This window comes from Uranotaenia lowii, chromosome 2 (assembly GCF_029784155.1).
Source record: "Uranotaenia lowii strain MFRU-FL chromosome 2, ASM2978415v1, whole genome shotgun sequence".
NCBI classification, from domain to species: Eukaryota; Metazoa; Arthropoda; class Insecta; order Diptera; family Culicidae; genus Uranotaenia; species Uranotaenia lowii.
The window spans coordinates 243,127,788-243,150,820 of record NC_073692.1 but is presented as its reverse complement, the minus strand read 5'-3'; the positions used below and the strand labels follow the sequence as shown (position 1 = coordinate 243,150,820).

Here is a 23,033-nt window from a genome sequence, read left to right as displayed (position 1 = left end):
GTTTCGGGGTAAGTGAGATAATATCATATTATGTGTTAATTTTTGCTAGCCTACTACTTCATATATTTTTTTACTACAACAGATACTTCCTGAACAGTTTTTTAGCCTTGGACACGTTTCCGCGGTACTTGCTGGATCAACTGAGACACAGGTGGTAGCTAATAGTGTCCTGTCTCATAGAAACATTTCGCCGAAGGACAGTCCAGCGCAGCACCGATTGAAGGAACCATTAAGCAGGCACTTCTATGTACGACGTATTTGTGTTTCCGATTGTTCTACACGTTACTTCAAACGGGATAGCGAATTGTTGGGCAAATTCAATCTTTTATCAAGATTGAATTCCAAAGTTAGCAAAACGACGTACGCACCAAACCATCAAGGCAAAAGGTTGTAAGTACATGTTGACTTGTAAGAACAATATTAATGCCCATATCGAATTCACAGGCATATTCTTTATCCATTTTACGATTGGAAACCAAGTTTTCAGACAATTCTGAACAATAGTTTTAATACTAGAATAAAAAAGGTGTTGTGAAACTTTCCTCGCGATTTCCTCGAAACTCGATGAGTGGCTCATACGACTTAATCAAAACAAACTCTAGAAATGATTCAATCTTATTATTTTCTTCTTTTTATTCTCGCAAAAAATGGTATTCGAAATCCAAATAATTTTCCAAAAGAAACAAAAATGAATTCTAGGCATCAAAATGGCATAAAATTTTACAGTACTGTGATTTTAAAGCAACCTGTAAAAAAATCTGCTCATGTAAAAATAATTGTCATTGATTTTTTTGTCGACCTGTAATTTTACGGTAAATGTCCTGCTCCTTTTTGTTACAGGATAGTTGCCGTAATTTTACAGCTTTTATTTTTTTCTGTGTGATCATTAGAAATGTAATTCTAACAAAACAAGGAAATGGGATACTGGACCACCTATTGAAATAGTTTGGCCATTGAACATAAGGCTGAGATTCTCCGGTAGTTGTCAACATCACGTCTTAACCTATTTTTGTGAACCGGGACCACATAAACTTCCTTCCACAGAAGGGGAAAGGATGTTCCTGCATCAGTAAAAGTCATTTACACAGGAAAATTTGGAAATAAGGTTATCTTGTGGCAAGTCATATGTGAATGCGGTAAAATGTCTCGTCCATTCATAACCTCAGATACCATGTATGGCCAAAATTTACGTGCCAGAATATTTACAAAAAAGATTGCTACCCTCAATCAAACAGCATAACAATCCTACAATATTCTAGCCTGATCTCGCTTTGTGTCACTACTCTATGGATGCATTAAAAAGGTAGGAATTCAACAAGTTCACATGTTTACTGAAACTCATGAACCCTTCAAACTTTTCAGAGATTCGTCCAATCGAAGCTTTTTGGCTTCGACGAAGGCAAATCTGAGGAAGTACATGAAACCAGCGTAAAGTGTGGATAAATTCAAGAAAGATTAGCCATAAGTGGTAAACATGGTCGGAAAAATCGCTGTGCAGAAGTTGATGAGTTATGGTGAGAGAAAAGTAAGAGAACTCGCCTACCCTACAAAAACTGATGCCAAATGAATTATAAATTGAAAGAAAACACTATTTTGCGGTGTGTTTTAGAATAAAATATTTTTTTAAATTCATTGTTTCTTTTATTTAAGAACAAAAGTGTATTTATAATTTTTCCAAAAGTCAATACCTTGTTTAGAAACCCCTAAAATTTGATCAAATGAGTTAAAATTTGGCATCCTACACTTAGATATAAGATTGAATGATTTTACTTAATACTCACGATGCAAATATTTGTCCAATGAATGGAAACGAAACACTCACCTGAAAAAAAATAAAATAAAAAAAAGTCAGTCATCAAGTTAAAACGTTATACATCGATATTATCTGTAAGTATATAATTCCCGGATACCAGTGCCCTATTAAGTTTAACGTTCTCCTTTCCATTGTGTCTTTGTTCAAAATATCGACAGTCGTACGTAAGCGAATGTTGTTTCTTCCATCGTCCGGAAATCTGTTACACCCGCACTCGGTCGAGAGTTAATTAGCGAGAGAAGCTAAAAATAATGTCAGTTCGCGGTTTTAATTGCTGGCCGTAGTCATTCACAAATAAATAATTAATTTGAGAGCTGCCATTTGGCTGATCCAAGACCAATACGATTAGTGTCGGTACGCGATTAACTATCATCATGAGAGTCCAAAGTTCTCGGCTAACCTTGAACTGATCGGAGCTGCAAGGAAATTCGATTCGCACCTTGCTCAGTCAGAACAAAACAGGATGGAACTTCTAAGGGTGGTGGTGGTTAATGGGTTTGAAAAATTTATATTATCGCTTTGCTGGTCATGCGATTTATAGCTGTTGAAAATGTAGTGAAAATTAATTCATATGTTTTATTCATTGCAGCTACTAGTGCAGACATCTTTTCTAGCCTTGTCAACATCAGTTAAGTGGAAATCCGAAGGTTTGCACTTAAAGTCGCCTTTAATCTAAAGTAAATTCCAACTTCTTGGAGACTACTGTTCCATATGCTAGCAGGATGTGCGTGATATAAAATTCTAGTCGGAATAAGGGTACAAGGAAGCTATTCGAAACACCTAAAAATATTTTTTTCCGAAGAGCAAACAATTTTCAATCATTTCATTCAAGCAAAAAATCTAAATATGCAATTAGATTTTTTTTCTTTATCAGCTCTATGAAAATTTCGAGATAATTTTTGAAAAGAGGTAAAAATCATTTAATAAATTTATGTACTTTTTAAGAAGGGATTTTTCATCGTAATTTATTAATTGATTTATCGGCCTTTTTGGTGCAAAGTGATTTCCTGTTTTAGTAAGAACATCTTCAGGGTTTTGAAATTTTTGTAGATGGATAGTTAAAAGAAACGAAATATTGTGAAAATTAGCGTTCCGAACAAAAATTTGGTATGCGATGATAATGCTTCTGAATAGAATTCTACCCGGTCATTTTCATCATCTTTCATTTCTTCTAACTTTCTATCCGTCTATAAAAATTTCAAAACTCTAAGATGTTCTTACTAAAAAAGGAAATCACTTTTCATCAAAAAGGCCGATAAATCAATTTCAAAATTTGTGAATTTTTCGACAAAACTATGAAACTTTAGAATGTATTTAAAAATTAAGGTTTTAATGTAATGATCAACTTTCCTCAAGACCGCAAGGAGTTTTGACTTCTCAGGAAAAAGTTATAGAAGTTATCTTTTGGCAATTTTTCCCAATTTTGCAAAATATGGGAATTTGGGCGAAATTTTAAAGAAGATTTGATCAAATGGAATCTGTGATATTTCTTAAAGCATAAGTCAAATCCTTTTGTAGTGGTTCAATCAAATTTTTAAACTAGTTTAAATTTTCAATATAAAATACTCAAAGACTTCCTTGGATGATGTCAGAAATTATTGTAGTCTTACCTAGTCAAATTTTTAAAAATTGAAGAATTTAATTTTTTGATTTGTAATTTGCATTTCTGAAACGAAAATATCTATAGATAAGATCTGAATCTTTGATTGTATGAAGAATAATTGAATCAGTTTTCAGTTTTTATGTAGGTTTATCAGTTATCAAAGATCGATTTTACTCAAATCTGATGAACTTCAAACTTTCCACACAGTTAAACAAAAAGTGATAGACAATATCTTATGATTAAATTGAACTCAAAACGCCAAAATTTTCAAAATTTTATCAAAATTTATTTATAAAAATTTGACACCTAAAATGATGTTCCCATGTTTAACGATAGATAAATTTCATTTAAACAAAATTGTAAAGTATGATGTTCTAGATATGACTCATCCGTAAGGATGATAACTTCAGAAAAAATCTTTGAGGTGAAAACTCAAGCAGATTTGTTCTATATAGAACAGTAAAACTGATGAAGAACAGTTATTAAATGATGAATTTGATTCCGGTGTAGGGTAGGGTTACCATACGTACTCTTTTAAGAGTACATGTACTCTTTTTCGATCGAGAAATTGGCGTACTCTTCTTTTTGTGAAATTTCACCAAATGTACTCTTTTTTTGTTGAAAGACATTCGATCTGAAAAATCTATGTTTTTCTTCCATTCTATAAATTTGTTTCACGTTTTATGCGAAAACTACGGAAAGAATACTCCTTACAACAAATTACTTCAACATCTTGTTTTAATTTTTTTTTAATATTTTTATTAAAGAGATTTTCAGCTTTCAGCTGATTCATCTCTTACTTACACATCTTATTTTCATTATCTGGCATTTTTAGTCGTAATAAAGTGAACGCGATAAGCGCCTTTGAGTATGCAAACAGTAATCAATATGTACACAACTAAGGTAATATACATGAATGCGCACAAATCTTAAATAATGATTGTACGCCTCTATAAGAAAGAAAAATAGAAATGGTAATTGATTGTTTAATAATGTTTTTTTGTAGTTTCTCAGCATCAGCATCTTCTAAATACTGCTCTTCGAATAACTCAACTTTTGCATAACTTCAACAAATGACAGTATTTGAATGAACTGAAATATCTCGGGTTCCAATTACCGTAAAAACCCGGTTATTCGAGGCCTAAGATAAAACGAAATATGAACATTCATTTCCTTCTGTTTAGCATAGTATCCGGGCGCAGCTCGAAAATTAAATGGATCTTTAACCAACCTGAAGACTGAGAGCTCGAAAAAAATGGGAGTTATATCGTTTCTCCTGACTTTTTTGTACTCTTTTTGGTGTTGCGGGGTCTGGTAACCCTAGTATAGGGTGCACCATCCATTTTAAAGCAATTGCGTTCAACTGTATTATCTACCTATTCTTAAATGAAGCAAGAACCTAAACCAAAATCGATTATGATCCTAGTACTTTTTTCCCTTAAAGTATACAAAACGTTTACAAGCCTACGCCAAACTAAAGGAGTACTTACTGATCTCAATCTCATAGCTCATCATTTAGGTCTGCCAATTCCCTCGATCGGTACCTAAACGAGTTTCATTGTTGTGGGTTTTCTCTCTCTGCCCCGTCTCAGCATCGCAACGTCTGCAATTAATCCGGCAATTACCTGCGATACCGAGCTTCGATAGTAGTAATTTTAAGCCCTAGGTTCGAAACGATTCACAACCAGACAGTCAGAGCCAGACACAGACCAACCGGAGATGATACTTTCCCATAGTTAGTTAATTGAATAACCTTCAAAGTTTTGCTCCTGCTCAGTCGAGAAACTGAATCAGTGAAGAAAACGCCAGCCAGAGCCCTCGAAAGGAATCGAAAATGGAGACCAATCGATAAGGTCTTGGCCAGTTGAGAGTAGAGGAGGTGCTGGCTGGCACAATTCGTGCGCAATCGTGATTGACTTTGAGCAGTAAAATTTATTGAACTTTTTTTTCCACCCATTGAAGATGAGCAAAGGTCGGTAAGACTTTTTTAACCTTGACCGCTTAAAACAAAAACACTTATTTTTCTGAATGTTTATCAACAAATCAGAATAAAAAAAACCAAAAAAAAATCATTTCTGAGTTTTTTAATTTTTCATCTGTATATGGCACTTTTAAACTAAAGTCGAATCTTTTATTCGAAAAAGGTTGAATCTGCATGATTTTAACACTAAACATACCGACACTTTGTATATACCTATTCATACCGCGAGCTGTCAAATGACGGCAAACACCGTTTTCGCTAAAACTCCCTTGTTTCTCAACCGATTTCTACCAAATTTATAATTTTGAAAAGCTTATAATTCGACTCAAATATGTTTTTCAGACAATTTTCAGCTACAATCAATAACTTTAAAGTTATTTACAGTACAAGAAAAATTTTATGAAAAAACATGCTTCAGAAAAAAGGTTGTAAATCAGTTATTAGGTGCTCGAAAAAAATGTCACTTAGTGGCTGAGAAAAATGAAGTTAGAAGCTATATGTTGCACATATGAAAAATTGTTTAGAAAAATTTCTAAGATCATGGCCACAAAAAATGTAAAAAAGTTGTGTAAAACCCGTACTTTTCAATCAATCAACCGCCAAAGCTGTTCCTGTTACAGTAGAAAATTTTGAAAGAGTGAATTGAAAAGTAGACGTAATTTATCACATTTTGGCATCTTTAGATTTTTAAAATACTAAATACATAAATTTTGACGGCTATTCAAAGGTAGTTGTTTTGCGAACTTTTTATCAATCTGGATTTTCTGAGACAATCACTACACCCAAATTCAGCTTTGCAATGGATTTTAAGTACGTTAACGTAAGGTTTAGGTAATATAACTATATGCAAAAGAAAGCAAATTTTATACCGGTTCTAGTGGTGTAACTGCATTGGCGGTGCAATGCTTGTCAAAAATATAATAAATATATTTCTGGAAGAAAAACTAGAAAATTTGAGCTAATGCTTGTTTGTTTTTTTCGTTTCTTTTCATCCGTCTTCGTGTGCAAAACAGCTTTAAGATATTACCACCCACTGCGCTGCCGTGTTACGCCGAAGTGACGTATAAACCATTTTCGTTTTAAACGAATAAAAGCGATTTTCTCTTTTTCCTCTTTATTCGTTAATCTGAGACTTTTCATAAAATGTGATCTGTAGAATTCATGCATAGATAGATGACAAATGCAGCCTTTTGAAACACAACTCTTAATTTTGCGTAAAATTCGTATAATTACTTCAAATGGATATGCGTCAGTTCGGCGTATAAACGTTTGTTTTGATTAGACGATTCTCCGTCGGAGTGACGTTTATCCTTAAAGGCTGCCACACAATACAGCGTCGATCGTCGCGTCGCGTTGACATTTAATTTTGAGGATGCCATTTTCCGTTTGAGTCGCCACAATGGTGCGTCGCGTCAGCGAAGGCATTGTACTAAAACGCAAAACTTGTTCTAAACGGCAGCGTTTTCGAGCGTCGACGTTCTGGTTTTGAAAAATATCAAAATATAAGCGCGTCAGCATGGGTTTGAACTATTCGTATTTGATATTGCGGTTACTGGGAAAATTTCTAATCGCGCGACGGTAGCCTTCCGTGCGGTAGGCTAGCCGTAGCAGTAAACACAGTTAAAAAATTCACTCTTACTCACTAATTTCATTGAAAAGTTAAGAAGTAAATTCTTGAATCAATCTTCAAATCATTATTTTGCAAGAGAGGACAAAACATGAAGTCATCGGAATGAAATATTATTATTCTTAGTATTCAATGAGATTGAATTAATTACGAGCGTTAAAATCCCAGACAAAACAAAAAACAATCTACATTATTGAAAACACATTTTTCCATAGCCTGAGAATTAACAAATTTAGCATGACGAAGATTTTTGATGCGATAAATGCGTCTTTGATACTTTATATGCTGGTCGAATTCAATAATGTTGTCGTTAAAATGTAACAAATCGTATATGAGAAGTTAAAAAAAGGAGTTGTGTACGGTGAATAATCTTTTATAGAAAATAATACCATTCGCTTCGCAAAAAATTGGACTGCGCACTCATAACAGCGGATTTTCTGCGATCTGTCAAATCAGTATAAAATCTGACGGTTTTCTACACGCTAACCGCTTTTTAGTTAAACTTTATACGGATAACTTCGACTGCAAAACATAGCACGAAATCCAACATTCAATGAATGATCGCTACCGTGTCGTCGAACTCTAAACTTATTTAAACAACTACAGGTTTTCATTTTTTTCGTTAATTTGTTCGCTGATTGACTCCATCGCAAACAGGTTTTTTTATTATTCATTTTTCCGTGATTTTAACCGCTGATTGACCAAGCTTCTATAAACAATAGATAATCCGATAATAATATTTGGTATACATGTTTGTTTGACAACTTTTTATTAAATCATCTTTCAATGTTTTCCGCTTGTTCATCCGATTTAATTTCAGTCGATAAATAATCCTTATGTAGAACAATGCTCATTTTTTTCTTGAATACTGTAATTTTTTTTACAGTGGTACCCTACGGGAGCCCAAATCAGCTATCGCAGAAATAGAAAAAAAGAGTGGATCAGCAATATTTTTCGTCAAAGATTGACACAAACAGATTCAAAAATCATATCATCGTCATTTTATCTCTTCGATGATACACATTTGTTGAAAAACGTCATTGAAATTTATTTTTAACATTATAATGATAATGATGAAATTACATATAAAGCGTTTTTTTTAGAAATATTAACTTGATTTGTATGTTCCCGTTTTTTTTAAATAAAAATAAATGAAACATTTTGCGTTGGAGTTTGCGAGTTTTCTCTCAATATTTCCCTGTCAGCCCTGTCACTGGACGCTATATTGTGGTGCGAAAATTGTAGAGTGCGTCGCGTCAGCGTTTTAGTACACAACGACGGCGTTGACAGCTGACGTGACGCGACGGACGACGCTGTATTGTGTGGCTGCCTTAAGGCTGCCACACACTACAGCGTCGATCGTCGCGTCGCGTTGTCATTTAATTTTGAGGATGCCATTTTCCGTTTGAGTCGCCACAATGGTGCGTCGCGTCAGCGAAGGCATTGTACTAAAACGCAAAACTTGTTCTAAACGGCAGCGTTTTCGAGCGTCGACGTTTTGGTTTTGAAAAATATCAAAATTTAAGCGCGTCAGCATGGGTTTGAACTAATCGTATTTGATATTTTTCGTCAAAGATTGACACAAACAGATTCAAAAATCATATCATCGTCATTTTATCTCTTCGATGATACACATTTGTTGAAAAACGTCATTGAAATTTATTTTTAACATTATAATGATAATGATGAAATTACATATAAAGCGTTTTTTAGAAATATTAACTTGATTTGTATGTTCCCGTTTTTTTTAAATAAAAATAAATGAAACATTTTGCGTTGGAGTTTGCGAGTTTTCTCTCAATATTTCCCTGTCAGCCCTGTCAGTGGACGCTATATTGTATGTATGTATGTATGTAGATAATCCACCATGGGTGCACGGATTCACCGCAGTTTCGCCAACGTATGCGCTAACTTGCATCATTTAGATTTTTAGTTCGGCCAATCTTCTATGCAAATCATCACATACCCGACACCATGGCTTCGTGTGAACTGTCATGAAATGAAAATGTTTCGTGTAGGTGTATGTCTTATTTGTAGAACGAGCAAACAGTTTCGCAACCGTATAAAATTCATAACATATTAAGAGTTAAGAATCTACGACAGGTATTCCGCATACGTGTAGATACCTGCCCAGCTGGCAACTGTTTGTTCGCTCTTATATAATATATTCAATCAATGAAATAGTTGTATGGTAAAATAATCTTACCTTTTACCTATCTTACCTCTAGACACTCTCAGCTTACCTGTAGCTGGAACCAACCTTGTTCAGTTTCATACCCAATTCAATTTTCATCCGATCTTTCACCTTTCCTTACGGTACCTTTACTCAGCTCTAATCTTACCGCAGCTTTGCCTGGAGAATCCTTCAAATTTTCATAGATGCCTCCAACAACCTCCGAACCCGAATGACCTCTGAGGTTAATGAATAAATAAATAAAAAATTAATATACAAATAAAAGAAAAATAATTGAAAATAATAATTATATCATAAAAAACAAATGTAATTAATGTTATCCTATTTAAAGTTATACAAAATTAACACACATAATGACAAAACGATAAATATATGAAATATAGTCACATGTTTCCAATGGGTTCAGCCTCTGCAAAAACGAACACGTTAATTGTTATTTACTTTTATTGTGATTGTGATTATAAAAGATGGATATAAATATAAAAGAATATTCTTGAAGTAAAAACCAATGATACAATACAATAATCCAATTTTAAAACAAGGTTATCACTTAAATTTATGAATACAATATTTCATATTGTTCAGATGAAACAAATAGATTTTTTTTAAATATGAGTCAAGCATTCTTTGCATTTCCTCCATGATGCTAATTCGAATTATGTAATATGTATTCAAACAGTGCAATGAAATATTTTTTTATTTTATGATTGTTTTAGAAAGAAATGAGTCTAAGAAAAATGGTCAATGGGAGTATACAAAAGATATAAAGAATAGAAAAAAAGTATAAAGAAAGAAAAGAAGAAAAGATACTTTATTTTAAGCATTATATAAGTTACCGAGCATTCCTAGAAACTGAAGTAAAAAATTATTTGTATCTCCTTCGCATTAAATACATTCTTTATATTCTCCCGCACATATCTCTAATACAAGACAGATGCATTCACACTTCAATTGTTCTTTCAAGCCACTGTAGTAACTCCAAACACTTCTGAACGTTCACAATTTTAAAATTCACCAACGTAATGAAAACGCGACTACCACTTACAAAATTGCTTAACTGAAAGATCTTCTTTTCTTACACGCTTAACTAGTCAATCCCACATTTTGGGAGGTAGAAACGTAAACCCACTTTTTTCTGATTTACACGTTTCTCTATGTTTCGCAACTCAGTGAGTAGAAACGTAGAAAACTGTCCGGTTATGAAAAGAGAGTAATTTCAAATTTATGCTAATAAACTCTGTCGATATTAAATTACAGAATTAACTACCATTTGCAGTTCTTGTTACTTCCATTAACCTTACTCACTACATTATCCCCTTTCTCTACTATGAAGACTATTTTTTCATTCTCTTTTTTTTAGATAACTTAAAAAAATCATAGTAAATTAATTCATTGTTTCACACTGAAACCGTTATCGTAACTCATTAATGCGTCATATACCTACAAAAACAGAGAGAACTTTTCTCAAGGTTTTTATCAATCAATTTATGTATGTGTATTTTCAAATTTTTTTTTATAATTACGTTGAAATTCCATACTGTATCGTTTCTGTTAATTTCTAATCGCTGTTTTGGTTTTTAATTTCATTTTTAAAGCGCTCAGTAAATTATGTAAAATATTTAATTTTCACTACACACGTTCAGATAGCACATATTTGTTATAACTTGTACGAAACCCGCGCATACAAACCAGCTTACAATGTAATAGACATTATTTTTATGCGAAATATGCTGTTTTTTTTTTTGCTTAGCTAAAAGTTTTATAAAAAAAACCAGTGTGAGTAAATTTGCTTAGGCGTGAGCGCTGCACGCATATTCCCCCTTGATACTGTCCTGTGTTCTAATCGTCGAAATTGCGAAGCAAAACAAAAACAATTAACTATTTTAACTATTTTAACATCAAGAAGTGGACTACCGAAACACCTCCATACAGGTAACTATCCAACTATCTGGTCATTTAACGTTCCACTTTTTTTCAGCCTCTTCACAAACGATGATTAACAATTAGAATATCTTCGAAGCTATGCATTCCCGCCACTACTGGGAACAGGCATTACTTTCTTTGTTGAACAAGAGAACCCCAACAACATCGAACTTTTGAAAATTAAAAAACAGACCCCGCCAGGTAAACAGTACAGAGGACAAACCCTGTGGATGAACCTCTCCGCAACACAACGAAATGCTATAAATTTTTGGCTTTACAATCTCCTGTAGATGTGGAGCCGACGAGCGTCACTAAAATCGGAAAATGATTATCAAAAACTTTTCCAGCATTGTAACGGATGGACATGTATAAAATGGGGCCCTTTAAATCATCTAGTAAGTACATCTCTATTTCCTCGTTCTACAGATTTTCGAAATTAATTGATGAGCGCATCAATATTTGATTTTTCATCTTCAATATTAACTTCTTTTCGTAAACTACTGACAATGCGGGAATTGTGATTTCGTACATGTTTTTACTCTTCTTTGTAAAGGTATCAGAGTTTATCAACTTCTGAAATTTGGAACTATATTTCAGAATATACCTGTATTTAGATTAGATTTCAAATTCCATGCAATAAAGGCAAAGATTTATGTCTGCTACCCAGCTTCCAATATTGAAATTCATAGCTTCTAGATTAAGACTTATACCTGACTTCTGATTTAACTTGAGCTGTATTTGAAAGATCTGCAACACATAGATCGTTAATAAGGATCAACTTTCTTTGCAGATGAAACAGAAAGGCTTATGCCTTCCAGAAACAAACTGAATCCAAGCATTTCTACATACGCCCAGCTCAAATCTCACGAAAAACGGTTCTTCTCAGTTCCTGATTTGAAGACAAAAAAACGAAGCACTGAGAACACCCTTCACCAACTCACATCAAAATGAAACTGTTGGCGGTCAGCTGACCCTCTAGTAAAACTATCATACGAACCAGATCAATATTTTCTACACTCAACCCTCAAATCGACGATTATTCCATGATCCTACTAAGGCCATTTTGGGTTTCTTCAACAGTACGTCGACTTGGAAATTGCTCGATGTGTCAACGTGCTCATTCCGGGACCATACTCCATTTTAGCATTTAGCCATGAGGTTCAGATCAACATCAAATGAAAATTCTTTGCAACTTCTTAGTTTCGAATTCAATTCAATCAAATTCAATTATTTAATTCTAATATAAAAAAACAAATTTCAGGTACAGTGAATGAACTGTTATAGAAATGCAACATGTGCTACATCATAAAATCGTATTTAAATGTTATTAATTCACAAACAGATTCAGTTAACAGCAACGAATTTTGGACCAGCTAAAAATAACAGCTCACTTGTCCGTTAAACGAATAATTTCTACTCGGACTTTTTTTTCTCTAGGGGCGCTACTACTTCACGCCTTTGATTGTTTCTTAGCTCGCGAATCGACTTTTTTTTTTGTGACTAACTATGTGGTCAGACAAATTTTCTTTCAATCATTTATATAGTTCTAATACAATTTATATTAGTATATATGCGTATTTCTTTGTATTACTTTGAACGGTATATCAATAATATGATACAAATAGCATATTCTTCTAAAATTATACTATTTTCAAGGTTCATCTGATATACAACTCCGAAAGACGGAAGCACCTTTCGATCTCAACAAAATTTGTCTAGTGAACAACTACTGTAGTTTTGGTAATTGCTTTCAAGCTAAAAACAAAGTTCTCAGGTTAGATTCTAGAAAATTTATGATTTGCAGATTTAGATTCTTTTTCTCGTTTAAATTTCCTTTAACTACCCAGCGATTACAGCTTCAAATTCAAAATAAATACTTCAATCAACTTATGATAACCATTCCTGAAAAATATTTTCCAATGTGTATAGTGTACTATAGCCTCTCCTTGGCACGTGTTAGACAAGTTAGATTTTGACTTTAAATTTCAAATACGTACATTCGAATACATTTAAGCTACAATGGATTGTATAGCAACAATAAAACTAAGTTTTTTTTTTTTTAACAAGATTCCATCACAATCAATGATGCACAAGCCTCAAGAAACATAATGTTGAGCGTTATACTGTTAGAAATAAAACTCACTTGAAACTTTTGTGTAGGTCGAATTGTAATATAAAACTCATTCTTATGTTCCAAAACTTCATATCTTATGTCGTTCATTATGCTAATTTCTTTATTTTTGTTTTCTTTTAAGAGTCGGATCACAATTCAAAGTTGACCAAAATTTTACAATAGTAGAATGAAAAAAAAAAAAAACACCATTTTGTACATTAAAAGGTCAAGAAATATTACTCACTCATTTCTACGGAAATGAACAGCTTAAATATTCCGAGATAAATGTTAGATCAGGATGTCAGATTGACTAGCCGATTCAAATCTAATCTTATAACTAAGATTACATAGTGCGTTTATTAGTTTTTAGATTTCAGGCTCATAATAATATAACAAATTCGACTTTAGGTCCCTAACAACAAACCACAAATTCGACTTTAACTCTAGTGTTTTAAGTACTTCAGATTTCAAATGAAGATGTACACTTCAATTTCAGATCATAATGTTGTTTCTGTTTCCGATTTCAGATTACGAACTCTCCATATTTCAGTAGCAGATTCTGTTGATTTGTCGAAATTTATATTTTAACAATAAAGTCAGGTTTCTCAAGACAAATGTATATTTAGATACAATCATTGCCTCCAGTTAACTTTTTCTTTTATTATATAAAATTGGCTGAGACTATCCAATGAGCACAAGGATGAAATGAAAGTAAATCTAATTCAGAAATAGGTCAATGGATGTCATAATCAATAGAATAAATTTAAAAGAAAATTTGGTTTCCATTGGATATAAAAAAAAATTAAAAACTTTCGGTCAATCACGGCATTGGATCGATCATACCATTATATAAATTTAACAAGCATTATTTGTAATAATTTTAAAAACGCATTATTCTTATTATTATTTTTAATTTAGATCAAGACAAATTGTTTACGATTTTGCTGCTATATATATATTTTTTTTTTATTTCTCTCGCTTCAGTGCAATACTTTATTCCGAGACATCTTGCTCCAGTTTTGATTTGTGACAAGCACACTAGAAAAATACATTACTTTTGTTTTTCTTTTTTTTTTGTTTAAGTATTCAAATTATTATTACGAGTTTTTTTAAAAGGCTTCACAATTTTTTTCGAGACCTCTCGCTTGAGACTACTTTTGTATCAAGTCCTCTTGCAAGATATATAAGATTAATATTATTATTTTTTTTAAATATCAAGTCCTTTCGCCCGATATTTGTTATTCATCTCGAGACCTCTCGCTCGGTTTTTTCATTAATTATATCCAGTTCTCTCGCAAGATAGTTTTTTGTTGAAATATCAAGTCCTCTCGCAAGATATTTATTTATTTATTCCGACAGTTCTCGGTCGAATTTCTCTTGTATCAAGTCCTCTCGCAAGATACGTTTTTTTTTTTTATTTAATTTTTTTTTTTTTAATATCAAGTCCTCTCGCAAGATATTTGTTACTAATTTCATCTCGAGACCTCTCGCTCGATTTATTTAAATTGTATCAAGTCCTCTCGCAAGATACTTTTTTTTTTTTTTAAATATCAAGTCCTCTCGCAAGATATTTTTTAATTAATTTCGTGTGCTCTAGCTCGAATTTACATTTGTATCAAGTCCTCTCGCAAGATACTTTTTTTTTTTTATATCAAGTCCTCTCGCAAGATATTTATTTATTAATTCAGAAAGTTCTAGGTCGAACTACTCTTGTATCAAGTCCTCTCGCAAGATACGGTTTTTTTTTTTAATATCAAGACCTCTCGCAAGATATTTGACCAGACTTCGACCAGACCATTTGATATTACATATCGAGACCTCTCGCTCGAATTTACATTTCAAGTCTTTTTCTAATAATGTTTAACAATAATTCTCAAACACAATCTTATTTCCAAAGCAACGCCATATTGAATACTTTCGTTTAACATATCATCCAACTAAATTTCATGTTCATATAGATATATATTTTTTTTAATTCCATACTTACTAAACAATACTGTTTTCCTTTTACCTGACTGCGCCATTGTAGTAACTCCAAACACTTCTGAACGTTCACAATTTTAAAATTCACCAACGTAATGAAAACGCGACTACCACTTACAAAATTGCTTAACTGGCTGTCAGTGGACGCTATATTGTGGTGCGAAATTAGTAGAGTGCGTCGCGTCAGCGTTTTAGTACACAACGACGGCGTTGACAGCTGACGTGACGCGACGGACGATGCGGTATTGTGTGGCTGCCTTTAGTCTTTGGGGCCGTTCAGATACCACGTGGACAGAAAAATGAGATTTTTGACCCCCTCCTCCCCCTCCGTGGACAAGCGTGGACTATTGGCAAACCCCTACCCCCCCCTCCCCGGATGTCCACGTGGACAGATTTGAAACAGTTTTTTAAATACCAATAATTTGAAAGCTAGAAAACACCACTTTTTGCCTCTTTGTTATTTAAATGGCTGATTTTGAAAAAAAAAACGAATAAGAATTTCCTGATATAAATATATGATTTCTAAATTATCATTCACTTGCTTTCTAGCAGCAACTAATTGTTAAAACTTAAACTGAGTTTTGGATTTATCACCGCGATTGTTTGTTCTTCGATATTATCGACGTTTTTCGGTGAGTTTTAATAATAATAAAACAGATTTACCAGTTGTCCATACGTTTCGAGCTACTCTGGCATTGGCTCCTCCTCAGTGGACAAATTGACTGGCCATCGTCTGAACTCCAAAATCAAAATAGTTCAGACGATGGCCAGTCAATTTGTCCACTGAGGAGGAGCCAATGCCAGAGTAGCTCGAAACGTATGGACAACTGGTAAATCTGTTTTATTATTATTAAAACTCACCGAAAAACGTCGATAATATCGAAGAATAAAACTTAAACTGGAAAGCTTTGCAATTTTAAGATATTGATTTAAACATCTGAATATTTATTCACATTTAGAAAATATTTTGAAAGTAAGTATGTCCACGTGGACATGACACAAACCCCTACCCCCCTCTCCGTGGACAAGCGTGGTCATTTCCATACCCCCCTCCCCCCCCTAAGTTGTCCACGTGGTATGTGAACGGCCCCTTTTCGTGCAGTTCGAACAAATTTCGTTCTTAGTTAAAATGGCCAGTGCGTTGGATCTTCTTAAATTGTATTCGAGTGAGGAAGAAAATTTTAGTGATGCTGTCGGAGAAACTTCTCAAGGTATGTGTTTCTTTGTACATTAAAAACAATTTCCGTTTGTTCGTTTGTGAGTTTTTTTTTTTATTTGACCTCAATTGCCCTCTCAGCCCTAGTTTTAGCGTTAAGATAAGATCTAGAGAACTGAAATTCGGTATAAGTGGGTGCTAATTATTACCAGGAATGAAGACAAATGTTAGATTTGTAGATGACTCATAATGTTTTACATTGGATTTAGATGAAAATTGACATACAGTTGCGTTAAAAAAAGAATGAATTTGCGCGAAGCGGCGTACCCACTTCCAACTTGACAAGCTGCCATTTCTCTCTCGGTTGATATTTTTTCATGAAATTTTCACACAATTTAGTTCAACAATCTAATTAACGCTCTACGAAATTTGAAGTCTTTTCAATGACTGGAAACAAAGATACAGCTATTCCCGTAAAAAAAAGGAAATTCGGAATTGCTTCATTAAATATGCTGTATCCAAAGATATAAAAATGTTTGATCTAGTACCAGGCTAAGTTTCGTTAAAATCAATGAACGTGATCAAAAAAGGTGCCGGGTAGAAAATGAGGTTCATTTGACCAAATTTCCAGGGTTTTTCAATGAAAATTGTCAAAGATACAGCACAATATTGTTGCTTGACAAACAAACTTACCACAAACAAATTTCTTTGTAACAAAAACAACGCAAAATTAATGAAGAATTAGTTTTGTTCTGCAAATGTTAAATAATTCCTCGAATTTTTTTAATTAATTTAGATGTCGACGTTTGCATTCAGCGCAGCGCCCGTCTACCAAGCAAGAATTTTTACTGACTTCTCAAAATTCAGAAACTAGTTCACTGTTTTATTCATCATATTTTTGCCAAGCATTGCACCGCCAATGCAGTTACACCATTAGAACCGGTATGAAATAAGCTTTCTTTTGCATATAGTTTTATTGCCTAAACCTTACGTTAACGTACTCAAAATCCAGTGCAAAGCTGAGCTTAGGTGAAGGAATTGTCTTAGAAAATCCAAATTGATAAAAAGTTCGAAAAACAGCTACCTTTGAAAAGTCGTCATAAATTATGTATTTCGTATTTCCAAAATCTAAAGATGCCAAAATGTGACAAATTACGTCTACTTTTCAATTCACCTTTTCAAAATTTTCTACTGTAACAGGAATAGCTTTGGCGGTTGATTGATTGAAAAGTACGGGTTTTTCACAACTTTTTTACATATTTGTGGCCATGATCTTAGAAAAATTTTAAAAAATGTTCCATATGTGCAACATATAGCTTCTAACTTCATTTTTCTCAGCCACTAAGTGAAATTTTTTTCGAGCACTTAATAACTGATTTACAACCTTTTTCTTGAAGCATGTTTTTTCATAAATTTTTTCTTGTACTGTAAATAACTTCAAAGTTATTGATTGTAGCTGAAAATTGTCTGAAAACTATAAAAACTATAAATTTGGTAGAAATCGGTTGAGAAACAAGGGAGTTTTAGCGAAAACGGTGTTTGCCGTCATTTGACCGCTCGCGGTATGAATAGGTATACCACATGCGTTATTCGAAAACCGTAACACTTAAAAAAAATTTAAAAACGCAAAAATAGTTGCATTTCAAAAACAAAAATTGTCCTGTCGTTAAATTTGCGAAAAAACTATTATATAAGGCGTAATCATCGTTTAAAGTTCAAAAACCGTCATTTGACCGCCTCCGGTACGTTTAGTGTTAAAATTAAATTTTATGAAGAGATTAATCACGTTCGTTCGCACTGTAAGTTTTCTGCTTGTGGGACGAATCACACTTGGCCTACTAATGTGTGGTGGTAGATGCAACTCTATCTGCATTTACCACTTCAAAATAGCTAGCCCGTGCTGACCGAAAAAAATGATATGTAATGATAATGTTTCTAAATAAATTCTACCCGCTCATTATTGCCATCTTTCATTTCTTCTACCTTTCTATCCATCTTTAAAATTTCATAATCTTAAGACTTTCTTTCAACACCAATAACGGCGCCGGTTACGTCCTAGTAGTCAATAGATAGAATGGAAAGTGAGATAGAAGAGGATGAAAGAATAATTTTGTACTTCCAGACAGAGGTTACCTCTGTATCCTAGGTAATAAATTGGTTGGTGGAATGGGAGAAAAGGATTCGATCAGGGTACACACACTTTTGACAAGTGTAATAATGTAAAAATAGAAACCAAATTTTATTATCAATCTCTCCTGTTTTTCTCTCATGAAACTCAAAACTTTATAATTGATTCAAAAAGAGTGCCTCACTTGACCTGACTTTTGGTAAAGTTATGCGCTTCAGGCTAAAATTAGTCCTAGCCATAATATAAGATCTCATGCCAAATTTGGCTCAGATCGGAGCACGGGTAGGGGTCGCTCAATGAGGCTGAAGTTTGTATGGAGAGACATTATTTCGATAACAGTTAAGATAAAAAAATATTAGGCTTCGAAAATGAGCAATCTTTTTAAGGGTGGTTCATCACTGTTAGATGCGTCAATATGTAGCCCCGACTCATTAACAGTGATGAATACCACACTTAAAATTGTTAGCCCATTTTTGAAGCCTATAATAACTTTTTTGTCTTAACTCTTATCGAAATGCAGTCTTGGGATGGAATATTTGTCATAGTATAGGCTTTAAGAAATTCAAATGAAATCGGCCGTAAGGATTGGTTAGCTATTGATGAAAAACTGGTTTTCATGTTGTCTGAAAATCCCATACAAACTTCAGGCTCGTTGAGTCCGATCTGTCTCAAATTTGGCATGAGATCTTGTACTAGGCCTAGGATCAATTTTAATCTGCAGCGCATAACATTTACCAGTTTTTTAATTTCCCATACAAATTTGGATCAGTCTAATGCCAATTTATTGTATGATGGTTCTAACATGTGAAGAGCAAAAGTATTTACATAATTGCTTCACATTGAAATTTGTATATGGTTAACTTAACTATTCTTTATTATATTTTGTTTTTTCTTACCATATATTATTGCAATTGACAAACTTTTGTTTAATTTCTGTATTTCAATTTTTATACTGCAAGATTTAACGATTTATTTATTTATTTATTTATTTATAAAGCAAACTATGTAGACTACAATACTTAAAACTACTGAAAACTAATGTAAGCTATTGTTTTGTTGTTCTATGAAGTTGTTTTTGAATGCCTTTTTTAATTGTGTTTTGTTCATCGCTACGTCTATAATTTCACTTTGTTAATTGTATTTGTACATCATTTGATTAATAGGTTGATGTTTTGCATAGTCTTTTTCGTAAAGTTTAATGTAGAACAAATGTTTATTTCTTAATGGACGGGAGGATGCGTAAAAATTTAGTTTTGAAAGTAATTCAGGACTGTCTATTCTTTGTGTAACAACATCATTTACAAATGCAATTTGGGAAAATTCTCTGCGTTTACTGAGAGGTTCTATATCAATAAGCTTACAACGAGAATCATACGATGGCAGAGGAAAAGTGGTCCAATTGATTTTACGTAGCGCATATAACAAAAATTGTTTTTGAACTGATTCGAATAAGGATTCCATATGATGCTACAATACTCCAATATCGAACGAACATAGGATATATAAAGTGATTTTATGGTGTACGGATCTTGAAAGTGTTTGCTGAAACGTTTAACAAATCCTAGCATGCAATTTGCTTTATTGATGATATTGTTCAGATGTTCTACAAACGTGAGTTTTGAATCCAGTATGACGCCGAGATCCCTTACAATTTTGCATTATTGTACTGGTTGATTGCCTAATTTTGTTTCAATGATGGGGTAACTTTGCTTTCTGCTAAATGATATAGAGTTGCATTTTTTAACATTCAATTGAAGTAAACTTTTGTTGCACCATTCAAAGAAAACATTGATTTCGTTTTGAAATGATTCAGCATCTTCGGTAGTTTTTATTTTCAGAAATAGTTTAATATCGTCGGCGTATATTAGGTATTCAATCCGTTTTACAATAAAGGAAATGTCGTTAACGAACAGTATGAAAAGGAGAGGTCCTAAATGAGACCCCTGAGACACACCAGAGGTCACAGCTACAGATTTGGATAATTCGTTTTGGAAACGGATGATTTGTGTTCGATCAGTTAAGTATGATTGTAACCAGGAGAGAAGATTTGGATGAAAGCCAATTTTTTTAATTTGAAGATTAAAAGGGGTATGTCAATGCGATCAAAGGCTTTGCTAAAGTCGGTATAAATAGCCTCAACATGAAAGCCTTTGCTCATAGAATCGATAACGTATGTAACGAATTCGAGAAGATTTGATGCTGTAGAGCGTCCTTTGAAGAAACCATGTTGTTTGCTCGTTATAATATTTTTTACTTGTTGATAATTTTTTTTCATTTATTATTGATTCAAAGAGTTTTGGGATTCAAGACAAAATAGCTATTTATGATTTGTAAAAAAAGATTGAAATTCAAGCAAAATACTTATTTTTGCCAATTTCAAATTTTCTTAAAAACACATCATTGCTTCATTGCAGATTTCTTTCAAAAACTGACGTAAATATTATTTTATTAAAATGAAAAAGAATTTGGTGCGTTTTAATCCAGATCATCATCAAAATCACATCATGAAATTGTAAATCGCTCATTATGGAATTTTGTACTGAAACCCGATGATGTGTATATTTTCAGATTGCAACTTATGGATTAATAACTTTTCTAGAAATAAATTGAAAATTCAAGAAAACTTAGCTGTTTGCTTCCGTTTTGTCAATGAAGTTTCTCCGGGGAAATTGACCGTATTCAAGATAACAGGTTCCTGACCTTGGACATCTAACTACAAGACTGCTGCTCTCACTTAACATATCATTTACTTAACATTCAATTTTTTATCGAAAATGAAAATTTAAACAATTGATAATTTTAAAACAAGATACAAATTTTTCACGACCTTCCAATCCAACGCCTACTTCACTTCATCTAGGTTGAAAAATAGGTAATACTAGCACAGAAAACAGACGTACAAGCTCGAACAAAAAACCGTCAAAAAAGTGTGTAAAATTTCAAATGCTTTCACCAAAAAAATACGTTAGAAACTGAATGCAAACAGTGTCATCTATTACGCCGTTCAAGAGTTACAAATCAACTTTTAAGTGCCCAGTTTTCGAAAAGGCGTTATCGTAGCCAAAAAATAAAAATTAGTTAAAAAAGGGTGTTGGGATTTTTACACAAGTTTCGTGGTATATCTTGTACGTCTGTTCTCTGTGATACTAGGTATATAAAATATTTATAAAAAAATTTGAGCAAAACAAAAATAGTCCAACAAACTTCAACTGATAATTAACTATTAAATTACAAGTTACTATGTTTTGACAAAAAAATATCATAATAAAAAAAGCACTTCGAAGCAATACAAAATATATGTACCTTAGACACATTACACCGTCTCTTAGGTTCGAACTAACGGACATCGACCCATGAAGCAACTGACTTGTCAACTGAGCTATACCACAAGCCCTTTTTAGAGGTTAACTCTATTTAGAACGAACAAAAAAAAAAATAGTAACGATTGCAAATAAATTTTCATTAATATAAGTATGATTTGGTCACTAAAAATGTAATATGCTTACGTTGCGATTGATTACTTTTGTGACGTGAATTCACACTAGAATAGACCATTTTTGACTTCAGGACATATAACCTAAATTTCCTGTTATCCCTGAGGAAATGAAATATTGAAGTCTTAGATCAAATTGTAAACGAATTATTTACCTACAATTTGATAAACGTAGCTTTCTCATTGAACAACAACAAAGTTCTGCCTCTTTAAAATTGTGACGAGAATTCACGTTACAAGATTTCAACTTTCCTGAACCAGTCTTTACAGCATTCAAATTATGTGTACACTTTAAAAATAGACATCTTGTTATATTTGAATATTCACAAAAAAAATTCCAATAATTGGTTCCTCTGGTTTTTTAAATTATGAATTATTCAAAAAATGAACTATGTTATGTTCGATTTGTAAAAATCCGACAATCTGGAGGACCAAAGCAGCATTCAGAGCATTATTCATCCTAATTTTTATAAAAAAAACTAATTTTGTGACGTGAATTAATTTATTCGCGCTGTTGTAACTCAGCTACCGATCTACCGATTTCTATAAAATTCAGTGTTTTAGAATCGTCTCGTCATTTTCAAAGAAGATCTATAATCTTTTAGTTAAAAAATGGAAAAGTTTTCTCGTAAAATAAAAGAAATCTTTTTTGTGACGCGACTGTTTTGATCGCTTTTTAAAATAAACTCAATTGTATATATAAAAAAATCTCTTTTTCTACTAAATGAAGCACTGTTTGTTGGCTTCAAAACATATTATTCAAATTACGAAAAAAAACAATCCATATATTTGTTATTAATTATTTTCTAAACGTTATGAGAACTTACACCTTATCCATAAAACAAAATTTATATTTGAAACTATACAAAACGTGATGAAAAACTCTAATATGTGTTGTGAGCCTACTTAGTTGAATAATTCTACTGAATCTAAGCAATCGAAAGAACTCCTCTAATTTAGCCACAGTATTAACAAAGTACACGTAGTCGCTATCGAAATACCGGTATATGACCTTTTTT

At 32.9% G+C, this 23,033-nt stretch overlaps 1 protein-coding gene and 1 long non-coding RNA gene across 4 annotated transcripts in view; one reads left to right on the top strand and one right to left on the bottom strand.

The window, feature by feature from the left end:
* The window catches only part of LOC129743863 (rho GTPase-activating protein conundrum), a 352,674-nt gene that overhangs the window by 174,646 nt on the left and 154,995 nt on the right, over positions 1-23,033 (bottom strand). The gene's annotated exons all lie outside the window — the stretch shown is intronic.
* LOC129743864 (uncharacterized) lies at positions 11,044-12,566 on the top strand. The gene is made up of 3 exons (XR_008736706.1): positions 11,044-11,150; positions 11,239-11,536; positions 11,932-12,566. It is a non-coding gene; the product is annotated as an uncharacterized LOC129743864 (long non-coding RNA).